Source organism: Eubalaena glacialis, chromosome 17 (genome assembly GCF_028564815.1).
Source record: "Eubalaena glacialis isolate mEubGla1 chromosome 17, mEubGla1.1.hap2.+ XY, whole genome shotgun sequence".
Lineage (NCBI taxonomy): Eukaryota > Metazoa > Chordata > Mammalia > Artiodactyla > Balaenidae > Eubalaena > Eubalaena glacialis.
In genome coordinates this window covers 76,957,304-76,969,932 of record NC_083732.1, presented here as the reverse complement: position 1 = coordinate 76,969,932, position 12,629 = coordinate 76,957,304, and the positions used below count along the sequence as shown (strand labels likewise).

Sequence of the window (12,629 nt, the reverse complement as noted above, 5' to 3'; positions counted from 1 at the left end):
GCTCAAATAAATAAACTAAATGTTAATGTGTTGCTCATTGATTACGATGAAGTACAGAGATGGGATAACCAGAAATAATGTTTTTCTAGGCGTCCACAGTAGCACAGTAGTGGTATTGGGTTTTGGTTTGGTTTGGTTTAGTGAGGGGGAGTGGGTAAGGATGTCCCTTCTTTAACGTTCATTATCTCATTTGATTCTCTCAACAGCCTGGCAAAGTAGACAGGACAGGAATTATTATCTTTATTTCACAGATGAGGAACCCAAATTCAGAAAAATTACATGACTTACTTGCCCAAAGTGACACAGCTCAAAAAAAGCTAACTGTGGCTAAAACTCAGCCAACCTGATTCCCAGATCAGCCAAACTGTTGTGAGTGGCTCCACTTCCCATCAGGTGGAATAATAATAATACTTTACATAATGTGTTATATACGCATTGACATTTTCTGGGTTATCCGGAATGCTTTCCATTGACCTGCAGTTGTGTGAGATGCTCTATAAGAAAACATTTGTGGTCAAATACGTCTGGACTATGTTATATACTATGTCCCCCTCTGTATTTCACCATGTTGAATAGCACATGACAGCCTCTGAGAAGTCCTGCTGTACACGGCTTAAACAAATGTATGACCCAGAATTGTCCGAACGTATTTGACCACGAGGAGGCAAAAGTGGAAGCAGAGAGACTACATCCCAACAATACAAGCAAGAGGTTGGGGATATCTGAGTGAAGGGGGATGGTAGCAGAGGTGCTGAGACAAGTAGATTCTGGAATATTTCAGATGCAGCGCCAATCGGGTTCGCTGGTGGTAAAGTGTAAGAAAATGAGAGGAGGCAAGGATAACCTGGAGATGTTAGGTCTGAGCAAATAGATGAATAGAATGGCCACTTCCTTAGAGAAGCTGCCCCTGGACTAATAACCCCGCCTTATCTTACAGCATCAGACCCCTTGCCTTCAGAGATTGCAGTTTTAGTTTTATCTTTGTGGCTGGGATTTTTACAGGGGTTGAGCTTATAGTTTTTGGCTTACCACTGCACCCCAGTGTCTAGCACATTGTAGTCAATAAACATTTGCTGAATAAATGAATGAACAGAGGCTACCATGTAGCAGCTGCTTAACAAACTGTGGCTACCATATTATTAATCTACCTAGTATGTAGGTCTTATTAACATTACTAGTTGATTTAGTATGAAGTGGGGTGTTGGAGAGAGGTGCAAGAGGAGTGACTGCTAATGGGAAGGAAAAGAGGGTCAGAAGACCCAGTTCTTATGGGACCCCTGTCCCTATATTTCTGTACTTGGGTGAGTCCCCTCCCCTCTCTGAGTCAGTTCTTCCACCCCATTCAACAAGGGGTAGAACAATATGATTTCCATCAACTCTGAGCCTTCCCGCCCATGAGTCTAAGTAGAAGCCATGACCTGTGTCCTCAGGAATGTGCCATGTAGCACCACCCAATACAGACCATGTCTGACCAAATGATCCATCATCTAGTAGAGCCTAAGTCCTTTAGTGCTGCAGTCACCAAGAGGACTTTCTGGAGGTTTTCCTTTTTCCTCCTTCCAAGAGCCTGAAGTAACAAATGAATATGGTGAGATTCAGTGGAGGAAAAAAAAAAACCTTTTCCTGTTTTTATTACTCTCAATCCAATTGACAAGCCTGCAGTAGGAGCTTGACCCTTTCCTGTCCCCAAAGAAGGACAATTGAGCAAAATCCATTGCTCCTCTAGACCTCGCTATGCTCTGAACCTTACTTCCTACATCAGAAGTAGTACTTCTCTTCTTTTCTAGATAGGAATACAAAAAAAAAAAAAAAATTTCCCATCTGAACCTTTTTTGAACCATTCTCCCAAAAGGCTGGTGTTGGGTTCCCAGATCTGGGCAGCTTGGATGACCAGTGGCCTCACCGTAGTACATGCAATGGGTCTACAAGATTTCACTCGCTCTATGAGAGCTCTTCCAGACAGGGCTACTGGGCAAATGATGTTCAGCTTCAGTTCATTCAATGTTGTATTTCACTTGGTTGCCCAGAGCAAACATCTACCCTGAGAGATTCTCCCCCTGGGGACAGCTACTGTGTCATTGCTTTCCTTGGTGCAGATGTTTTAAGAGTCCCCCAGTGCTAAGGCCTTGCTTGCCTCTTTCTTTCCCCAGAAGAGGTCACTACTTGATTAAGAAAAACAGTGGCTTGACCCCAGCCCTCAGTCCCCCCACTGCTATTTAATGAACAGTTCTTCTCAGTGGTTAATAACCAAACACCAAAAGCTGCCCAATCCTTCCTAATAGTCTCTTCATTGATTTTATTATCATTGTTATTGTGAAAAATATTCATATCGCCACATCAGTCTCGCCTTGCATAGATCCCAGCATGACAGTCATTTTATTTCCTCCTCAAACTGACCCTCGTGGCTACTTAGCCTAGTTTACAGGTGAAAAGACTGAAGAACAAGGAGATGAACTGGCTTACGTAAAGATTATCAACCCACGTCTCCATAACAAGTTCAGGTGTGGAAAGAAAAGGCATCAGAGTTTCATTGGCTGAGCCACCCTTCTAAAGGCACGAGAGAAAGACTGGAACATGGCAACAATTCAAGATGAGAAGTGCCACCCTATGAAGACAGAAGGGAGGTGATCTGAAAGCCGGTGGCTTAGCTGGAGAACAACTCAGCATCCTTTCTGTTTCCAGGATTCCCAGAAAGTAAACAGCAGAAGCCCAGCTACAAAGACAATGGCAGCAGAAGAACCCACCTGGCCATCATGGGGATGGGATCAAAGATCAGGCTGATGAACCGTGGATTCCTTGCCACTGAATGAAGTGCCTGAAATGCATGGCTACATCACTGTCAGTGATGGGTTTCAAGTAACATATAGAGGAAAAATGGGGTAGAGGGGACAGGTAGTGATTTACTAGAGCTGTATCAGAGACTCACAGGAACAAGAGGCTTAGAGAACAAGATCATAGCAGTCTGGATGATTAAAGAAGAGGAAGCTCAACAGTGATCTTAGAGGAAAAAGGAAGAATGCAGCTGAATACCACCGTCAAAGTTGACCTAGTTGTATTTAATTCTAAGTGACCATTTAGCCTCAAAATCTCAGAAGCAAGAGTCATATAGCCAGGATTCCAAATCTGAGAAGCAAGGTCCCAGAAGCATCCAATGGGCCAAGCCCTGGACATTTGCTCAGCTCTGGTGACCTAGGGATGAAGGGTGAGTCTATACTCTCTGACATCTGTGGTAGGTGGAGGGTACTTCTCTCCAAGACTACAAAAAAGAGATTCTGTACCAACAGGGGAGGAGGTTGGATGCTGGACAGCTCCCTAAATGGAAGTCTAAGAGAGCTCACCACATGTAAGGTTGATATGTATCCTTATAAATCCAATGGTTCTTCCAAAGTGCCCTAGAAAATGTGGAGCACTCTAGCATTCATGGTTAATATCGATAGTACCTGTAATTTAATGAGTACCTAGTATGGATTGAGCAAGGCAGTAAGTTATGATCTTACACATATTATCACATTTGATTTTCACAACAGCCCTGCAATGGTTTTTATTAATTCTATTTCACAGAAGAGGGACCTGAGACGCAGAGAAACAAGACAACTTTTCCAGGGTTACACAGTTGACAGTTAGAATTACAACACAGATCTAGACATCTATGCAAAACCGCAGCTCCTTATACTACCTGATACCATGATCTCCTGGCTAGACCAGGTAACCATGTATTTCCACAGCAAGAGAACTTTGATGGAAGAGGAATGAAGAATCCATGGCAACCAAGTTGGAGAAGACACTGTAGATAAGAGTTTGAACAAAGTGAGCATCTGACATCATCCCCCAAAATGAGAGGGAAGTAATAAACTACTGGGATAGTTCCATCAGTACATTATTTCCAATGTGTATGTTTTATTATTTGATTCAAACAATAAATAGGCAAGTGTGTGTTGAGCAAGACACTGTATTGTTAGATCCTATGGAGGATGAAAGAACGTGTAAGCCAACATGTTCCTCTGTTTTCATTCAAACACCTTGAAATCTCATTCTCTTCCTATATGCTTAACAAGGTAACTAGCAATTTGAATTATATTGGCTCAGATATGAAGTGACAAGGGTCCCAGGGAAGGAGACTCAGGGCAGTTTCACAAAATAATTAACATCTGAGCTCTCCACTGAACATTAGGTTTGAACAAGTGAAATAGAGATAGGACGGCATACCTAGAAGAGATAATGGTAAATGCAAAGGCAGAGAGAGATTGTTCCAGCTAGAGCTGAGAGTTGATAATATTATGGATTGAGAGAATTATAAAGCAGGTTGAAATCGGTATTTGCGGAGATTTTGAATCTGAGGTAAAGGAGCTTGACATTTACAGTAAAAGCGAAGGGACTCTGAGGGAGGTATTTGAACTAGTCAGGGACATGTCCAGCACCAACTATAGTGCTCGGAACCTATCAGATATTTGATATATGTTTACTAAGTGAGGGAATGAATGAATGCTGTGTATAGGATGTGCTGACAAGGAAAGAGAAAAAAATCAAGGACACCAATTAGGATCCTATCACAATAGCAGCCTAGATAATATAGGTAGAAATAGAAAAGCTCTAGAAAGCTTGGAAGCAATGAAAAAGACATCATAAAAGGAAAAAAGAGTTATTCTAATTCCAGCATTATTTCCTAGCAGAGTTTACACCAAGAACAGAAGGGAAAAAAAATCTTCAAATAACCTCCAAATTCAAGAACCCATAATTCTACCAGCAGAGCTAAAGATGTCTATGCATATCTCTGGAAGTCCAGTGATTGAGTCAGGAGAAGAAAAGGAAAAGCAGAATTTTTAAAAACAGAAAGTAAAAATATAAAAACTAACACATGCTAAATTTTAAAGCTAATGTTTCACCTTTTTGTTAACTGGGTAGTTGATATTCAACTTACCTGTGGTGAATAAACAAACACAGAAAGACAGGTCTTATTAGGCCCATTTTGCTGATGGGAAAACTGAGGCTCAGAGACTTGACTCCAGGAAAACTGATTCTAAATCCTGGTTGTTTTCCCTTTTTCTATTTTCCCATATGGAAAAAGAAGAGAGGAGATGAAGAGAAAGAGAAATAGAGAGAAAGAGTCAATCCTAAGATGTCTCATTGGTAGATGCCTTAGAAAATACATGGTGGGGCTGTACCACAGTGGGGACTCATGTTTGAACCTATGCTAAACTTTTCTCTTTGCCATAGGTATGGATAACCATCTACTTACCTAGGAGAGTTAGCAGTGAGTGATAATCATTTTCTCTCCTGAGAGTTAGTAATTTTGCTTTTTTAATGCAAAGAGACTTCATATATGTAGTTGGTATTTTTTTTTAACAAGTCTGTGTTGGGTCAATAAACATCCACCTTCTCCATTTCTCCTCCCTGCATCATTCAGTCATCAAATTCCAGCAGATGCCAGGGAGCTGTCACCCAAGCCAATAAGCCCCAGAATGACATAAAGCTACAGTCATTCTCATCAAACAAGATCTTACCACTGGGAACAAGTCCCATAGCTTCAACAATTTGGTTTCTTGGGAAGAGGCAAAAAATGCTAAGTTTCTCTCCCTGGAAGGATCAGAAACCTGGGAGAAGTCATAGATGGTGTATTCTTTATGCTTAGCATCCTTCTTCATGATACAGGACTGACCAAGGGGATGACAGAGATTTCGTAAAAGCTTTACGAGGCCCAGTGAAGTACAAAGGCTCTGAGCCACAAAGACCAGCTGCTGCCATCACCTCTCTAATAAAGTTTCAATAGAAAGGTTGTCCAGATTCCTTTCTGTGTCTACCAGGTCTTGGGAGGCCCCAACAAGTTATGCATCTTCATTATGATTCATTCAGACTCACCAAGTTCTGCCAACAAGCAAGAAATGATCCAGAGTTAGCCTCCGTCATAACTACCGACTTAGAAATTGTTGCCTGAAAAACGTGCTTGAGTTTAAAGCCACAAACAGCTGCTTACACCCCACTAAAAGCTCACAAATTTGACACCTCTTTACCCGTGGCTTTTCTCCAATTCTCTGCCAACACCACCTCCTAGCCTTGCTCCCTAAGAAAAATGGCTTCTTTCTGAAACCAGAATCCAGCTCTGGGATGTATGTAAACTCTTACAGACAGGAGCTGCCCAAGAGTGTGGAACAGTGAACTGATACACAAAAGATGGGTTAAGATCGTGCCGGGACATTGCTCCCCACAGCCCTCTTGGGTAGCTGAAGCCCCCAGGGGAGTCGGTCCCCGGTAGATTCTTCTCTTTGCCCTCTGTCATTTCTTGTGTGTGCCTAAATTATCCTTTCTTATATGTGCCAAAAAAGTGGCTTTTTTTTTAGATTGGGAAGGGTTGTGATAGATTATTTGAGGAAGAACTCGGTAAAGCCTTTTCCAAGGACAACTAGGCAGTATTTATCAAAAGCCTCAAAAAGTGCATGCCCCTTAAATCAGAAATGCCACTACTGGATTTATTCTATTATAACAATTAGGCATGAAAATATACAAGTATAATGATGTTCATTACAGTGTCATTTATAATGAAGGAGCCTTAGAAACAACCCACATATCTACAAACAGGGGATTTGTTATGAACAATGAAGTATATTCATACTATGTAATATTCAGCAGTCATTCAAAATGGTATAAAAAATCTTTTCATTGATCTGGCAGTATCACCTCCACTTTACCATTGAGGAAACTGATGAAAGGCTACAGAGAGATGAATAGACTTCCCAAGGTCACACAGCTTGTTCATGGTGGGGAATGGGATTCAGATCCAGGCAGTATGGCCCTTGAAGCTCTAACTACTAAGCTCTACTCCCAAAGGACAGAAACACGAGAAGGAGGTTTATCCCTATTTGGGTCAAAGTGTTGAATCAAGAAACAGAATAACACTGGAGGCCAACCTGATGGTGGCAGAAGGATTAAAAGGGAAGCTACCCTCTCCAAATGGAAAGTCAAATCTCCCAGGGACATGGATGCTGGCCTGTCCTTCACCACCCTGCCACCCCCAAGACTCTCCAACCAATGCTAACTTTGGGCAATCTGCCTTCCATTTTATTCCTTAGCAACATCAAGAGGAAGCCTAGATCTCCCTATGAGATGTGTCTATTTGGCCCATCTGATACACATTGCTGACCCAGAAATAGAGAGAGGTGCTAAGGTTACAAGGCTAAGGTGCTCCCAGCCTCCTGGTAAACATACCAAGAGACCGAATTATGGACTGAGGCAGACATGTGAACAAGGGTCTGCAGAGCAGAGAGGAGGGCCACGGCAAACAAAGCCCATGGACACTTACCTCTCTGTCACAGGCCAGCAGGCATCAATCCCAGCATGTCTTCAGGCTTCTTGCCACCGATCTGGAAGTGGGAAGTACTTGGTCTTACCACTGAAACAAGCTAAGATGTTTGAGGCAAGCATCTCTTAGGGGATCCCCTGAGACCACAGATAGACATCCCATGTGGTCATCGTCAGCTATTCCTCTTTCTCCTTGACAGTCAGAACAGTGACAATAGCCAAAATGGCTGAAAGGAATCAAATAAACCTGAACCACAGACCAAGGCTGCCTTAAGACCCAGTACAACAGAGTTTCCCCCCTCACTCTATGCATCACCTCTCCTAAAAGCTCTTTCAACTGGATCTGTATGCCCAAACATACACACACATGACCCACTCACATCCAGTCAAACACATCCACGCAGGCATGAGCACAGATTCTCCTGCAGCAAATATTATTTTAAAATATTTGAGGCCAGTGACCTGCAGGTCTGTTGAATTTGAATTACTGCGGCAGTAATTTTCCTTTCAAGCCAAGATCAGATGCTGTGTCACTGAGTAAGAATCACATGTGGATGGTGTCAAATTGAGCCCAGCGTTCAATTGATCCGTAATCGTGTTCGTTAAGAGCACTTAGCCTTCCGGCTCCAGCCTCTCTGATGTCTGTCTCAGAATTGTGTCAGGAGCTAATGGCAGAAAAAGAGCCAGTGTCATTCAGCTTAATTGGGCAATCATTAGGACTTCCTCCAATAAAGGAAGTAAGCAGGGGAGCTGCAGCTGACCTCCCTGGGGCTGTCCAGGGGTCTTGTGCCCTTACACAGGATAAATTACCTTATACAGGATAAATACATCTGAAGTTGCCCAACTTCCCAGCCTGATCTAATTAGTAAACACCTTCAAAGGGATCAAGTGCCACACACGGCAAAGGTGGGCAAATAAATATTTAAAGGGCACATCTGTGTAGGTGGAACAGGGAGAGGAAAACAGATTAGAAACAGATATGAGTTAACTTTGGGAGCTAGCTCTGTTGTGTAATTGTCCTTGACCTTGCCCCCACACTGGTCAAACTTGCCCCTTCCCCAGGGTTTCAATGGGACCTGACTCCCCAGATACTCAGCCACCCAGTCTCCAGCAAGAACTATCCCAAAACATGAACTCAACCTGATCTAACCCTGGTCACTCAATACCACCATTGTTTTGGAAGTAAGAATTGAATAAAATCTATTTCAGGGTCCAGAATGGAACAGTGCTATTCAGCAAACTCTTATTAACAAGCAAGTGATTGCTAAAACTGTTGTTGTTAATCCAGCAGTGATTTAAGCTAAAGGACTAACTCTCCAAGGATGGCATTTCAGGTAATACCAGTAGTTATCAACTGCACCTCTGCAGAACATCAGCCCCGCTACACAATTCCTGACTCTTCATGCTTTTTCAGTGGTTTGTGGCCAATTATCACAGAGCTCCCTACCACACCGTGCTAGAACAGCAACTAATGAGACCTCCCGGGTTACACAAAAGCTTTCAAAGAATCAAAGTACATGGCTCACAAATGAACTATAATCAGCTCCACCTCCACTGTCAACATTGTGGAACACCAGAAACATTTTCATAACTGGATTTAAGCCTAAGAGCCATCCTTGGAATTGAAGTTCAGTTCTCTCGAGTGGATCATCTGGGTAGACCAATATAAGCTTCTTAATACATTTTATTTGCCTTGTCGGAGGGGGAGGGTGGAGAATACCATTCACGGAGTACCTGCTGCATGCCAGGCACGATGCTGGGTGCTGTCCGTTCTTTCTCTCACTTAATCCTCATGACACACCTGCAAACTAGGTGTTATTATCCTCATCTCCCAGAGGAAGCTGAGGCTTCAGTACCTCAATGGGCTACATACACTCCAGTCTTTTGTTTTGTCTTTGTTGTTTGTTGGCTTGGTTTTGGTTTTGCTGTGGTGCCGTGTGTACACTGATCATTCATTCAGCAAAATTATAAAATCCTTGAAGGCAAGAACCTCATTGGTCCTCTTCCCACTAGACTTGTGACACACAGCTCAGTGCTGAACCCATATTCATTCATACATTCATACATTCAACACGTATTTATCAGACACTAGGAACAGAGCAGTAAGAATAAAAACAGTACTTATTATTACGAAGGTTATATTTTAGCAGACAATCAATCAAGCAATAAGCAACTAAGGAAGGAAGGAAGGAAGGAAAGAAGGGAGGGAGGGAGGGAGGGAGGGAAAGAAAGGAAGAAAGAAAAAAGGGAGGAAGTTATTTATCCAAAAGTGGTAAATGTCACGTAGGGAACTAGGATTAAAAGATGAAATGGAGAGAGGCAGGTGGTACCATGGATTGGACACTCAGGACAGGATTCTTGAAGGAGGTGACCTTTAAGCTGAGATCTGAATGACAAGAAGGAGGAAGTCATAGAAGACCAAAGGGTAGAGATTGCAGCCAAAGAGACCTCAAAAGCCCTGAGGTGGATGGGAGATTTAAGGACACAAAGAACTGGGGGCGGGGGGGGGGGAAGGCCAGTATGGCTTGAGCAGGTGAATGAGTGAGGGGGAGAGTTACACAAGATGATGTCAAAGAGATGGGTAGGAGCCAGATGACACAGGGCTTTGTAAGTCAGGGTAAGCCTCATTCATCAAATATTTGTTGAATGAATAAATGCACAGGTCTTGGAGCACTATAGGAATGTACAATAAATACCAACTGCCTTTCAGGAATTTACGGTTTGTCAGAAAGAGAAAGAAATCTACATCCATTCATCCAAGAAGTATTTACCGATGCCCTAGAGTGTGCCAGGCACTGTGGCAGACAGAGGGGGTACCAGAATGGATAAGCCATGTTCCTTGCTTTCAACCAGCACATGGCATTAAGGAAAGATACAAGACCACAGTACAGAGCAGCAAGTTCTTTAATTTGAGGAAACGCTACATGAGCACATGGAAATCAACCATCTAACCCCGGGAAAAGTCAAGGAAAAAGCTAAGACAGCATGTGAATTACAGCCAAGATGAAGAGTTGAGAGGATGAGTTGGTCGCTGTAGGTTGGAAAGGTCACGGAAAACTCCCAGAGAGAAAACTGGACTCGAGCTGGATCTTTGGGAATGAGTAGAACTTGGATGTAAGCAGGAGGGGCTCCCGGTTGAAGAACAAATGGGCACAGGTTTGAATCAAAGGTCAACACCTTGGTGGGACATTCGAAGCGCCCCACAGCATCTGTTGCTCCTAACCTACACCTTCTCTGCACACACACACACACACACACACACTTACCCCTCCTGCTCATCCGCCCTCCCTGCTGAAACACAGATGAAACGATCTGCTAATCATTCCCCAAATTGCTTAGCATCTTAGTCACTCTGAAATGAAAGTCTGATCCCCATTCCAACTAAGACGACCATGTACAGATTCCTGATGGTTGAATATCCCATGGGTAGGAGACTCCTAATATAACCATGTGTTTCACTTTGGGACAGTTCTTTCTCTCGGCAAAGAGATCCGTCCTTAAATGCAGTGGAAGTCTGCTTCCTTGATGCGGCCATTCCTTGATTCTTTTTTTTTTTAAATTAATTAATTAATTAATTTTTGGCTGCGTTGGGTCTTCGTTGCTGCGTGTGGGCTTTCTCTAGTTGCGGTGAGCCGGGGCTACTCTTCGTTGCGGTGCACGGGCTTCTCACTGCGGTGTCTTCTCCTGTTGCGGAGCACAGGCTATAGGCGCAAGGGCTTCAGTAGTTGTGGCACATGGGCTTCAGTAGTTGTGGCTCGTGGGCTCAGTAGTTGTGGCTCACGGGCTTAGTTGCTCCACGGCATGTGGGATCTCCTCGGACCAGGGATCGAACCCGTGTCCACTGCATTGGCAGGTGGATTCTTAATCACTGTGCCACCAGGGAAGTCCTGCATTCCTTGATTCTAATTTTAATCTCAGAAGTATTTTTGATCACCTAAAAATGCTAGCTAAAAATCAATATTGAAACCATAGGAGCATACAAGAGTAAGCATTAATCTTTCACTCATGAATAGATGGGTTGCCCAGAAGGGCTGTGTTGCATGCTGCAGGGTGGTGAGGGTGGCACTGTTCCACATGTTTTTCATCCTCTTCTGGGACCAGTGGGCCAACCGGGATTTTGTTATGGTGGTGATAACAGAAGTACAGAAGAGTGAGTCCTCTAGAGGCACTCTAACTTCTGCCTACGTTTCATTGGCCAAAACAAATTATGCATCCAAACCCAAGTACAAAGATAGTGCTCAAGAGAACATACACTCTGCCCACCATAAGGTGATGGCAAGAATAGATGCAATGGGATAAAAATTGCAATCACAGAAGTTATAAAGAATCCATCCCACTTCTCCCACTAATGTCAATTCTCAGAAGGTATAGCATATGTTCCTACAAATATCCTTACTTTCCACTTGGTACGTCCTCAGAAACCTTCTCCTGATCCCGACCTGTAGACATTCTAGTGTGTTAACACCTCTAGCTAATGTTGATGGTGATCGGATGTGCTCATGGTACTGTCTTCCAGCGTGGATTTGCCAGTGCAGGAGAGTGGGTGCATCTGTAAGGATTTGATGCCTAACAAAACACTCCCAAAGCTAGCTCATTCTTGTGGAGGTCAGTGAGGCAATTCTTCCGGTCTGGGCTGGGTGTGGTTGAACTCCTCTGGGCTCACTCATGTATCTGCAATCAGCTGGCAGATTGGCTAGAGGTTGGTTGGTCCAGGATGACTTTGGCTACGACACCTGGGGTCTCTTTTACATTGCCTGCCTTCCTCCCGAAGGATAACCGGGACTTATTCACATGCCCATATCAGAGTTCCAAGAGTTCCAGAATGCAGGCAGCATGCTTGAGGAATCGGTTCCAGATGGCACATCACTTTTGCCACATTCTATTGGCCAAAGCAAATCACGGGGCCCACACAAAATCAAGAAGTAGGGAAACAGACTTTACCTAATATGGGAAAAGTTGCAAAGCACTTTGGCCATGTTTGCAATTTCCCCTTACAGGGGTCCTCTATACCATATGTCCATGAATGCATTAAATGTAGCCAAGCTTACCTTAGGTTTTGGTCTACACGGCACTATTGACTTACAGAGTTAGAAGTCAGTTAGCAAGTTCAGACTTTGAGTCATGAACTGTCGTCAAGTAAATTCATATTACATTTGTATTTATGCTGTTGATCTGAACCAAAGTATAATCCTTTGTATTCAATTTCATCTCCTTTGCTTCAGCCAGCTTTGATCCTTCCATAGCCATTCTTGTAACAATCCTCTGTATAACTTTTTAAAGAACTTGCCAAATTCTGAACAATATCGTCATGTATTCCCTTACCATATCTGGCGTAA

At 43.2% G+C, this 12,629-nt stretch overlaps 1 long non-coding RNA gene across 16 annotated transcripts in view; it reads right to left on the bottom strand.

Moving 5' to 3' along the window:
• Window positions 1-12,629, bottom strand: part of LOC133077459 (uncharacterized) — a 380,931-nt gene that overhangs the window by 48,890 nt on the left and 319,412 nt on the right. Inside the window, exon 8 of one of the 16 annotated variants that reach the window (XR_009697732.1) lies at window positions 7,295-7,355. The exons of the other annotated variants lie outside the window; for them this stretch is intronic. This is a non-coding gene — a long non-coding RNA (uncharacterized LOC133077459). The remainder of the gene's footprint in view (window positions 1-7,294; window positions 7,356-12,629) is intronic. 16 annotated transcript variants of the gene reach the window in all.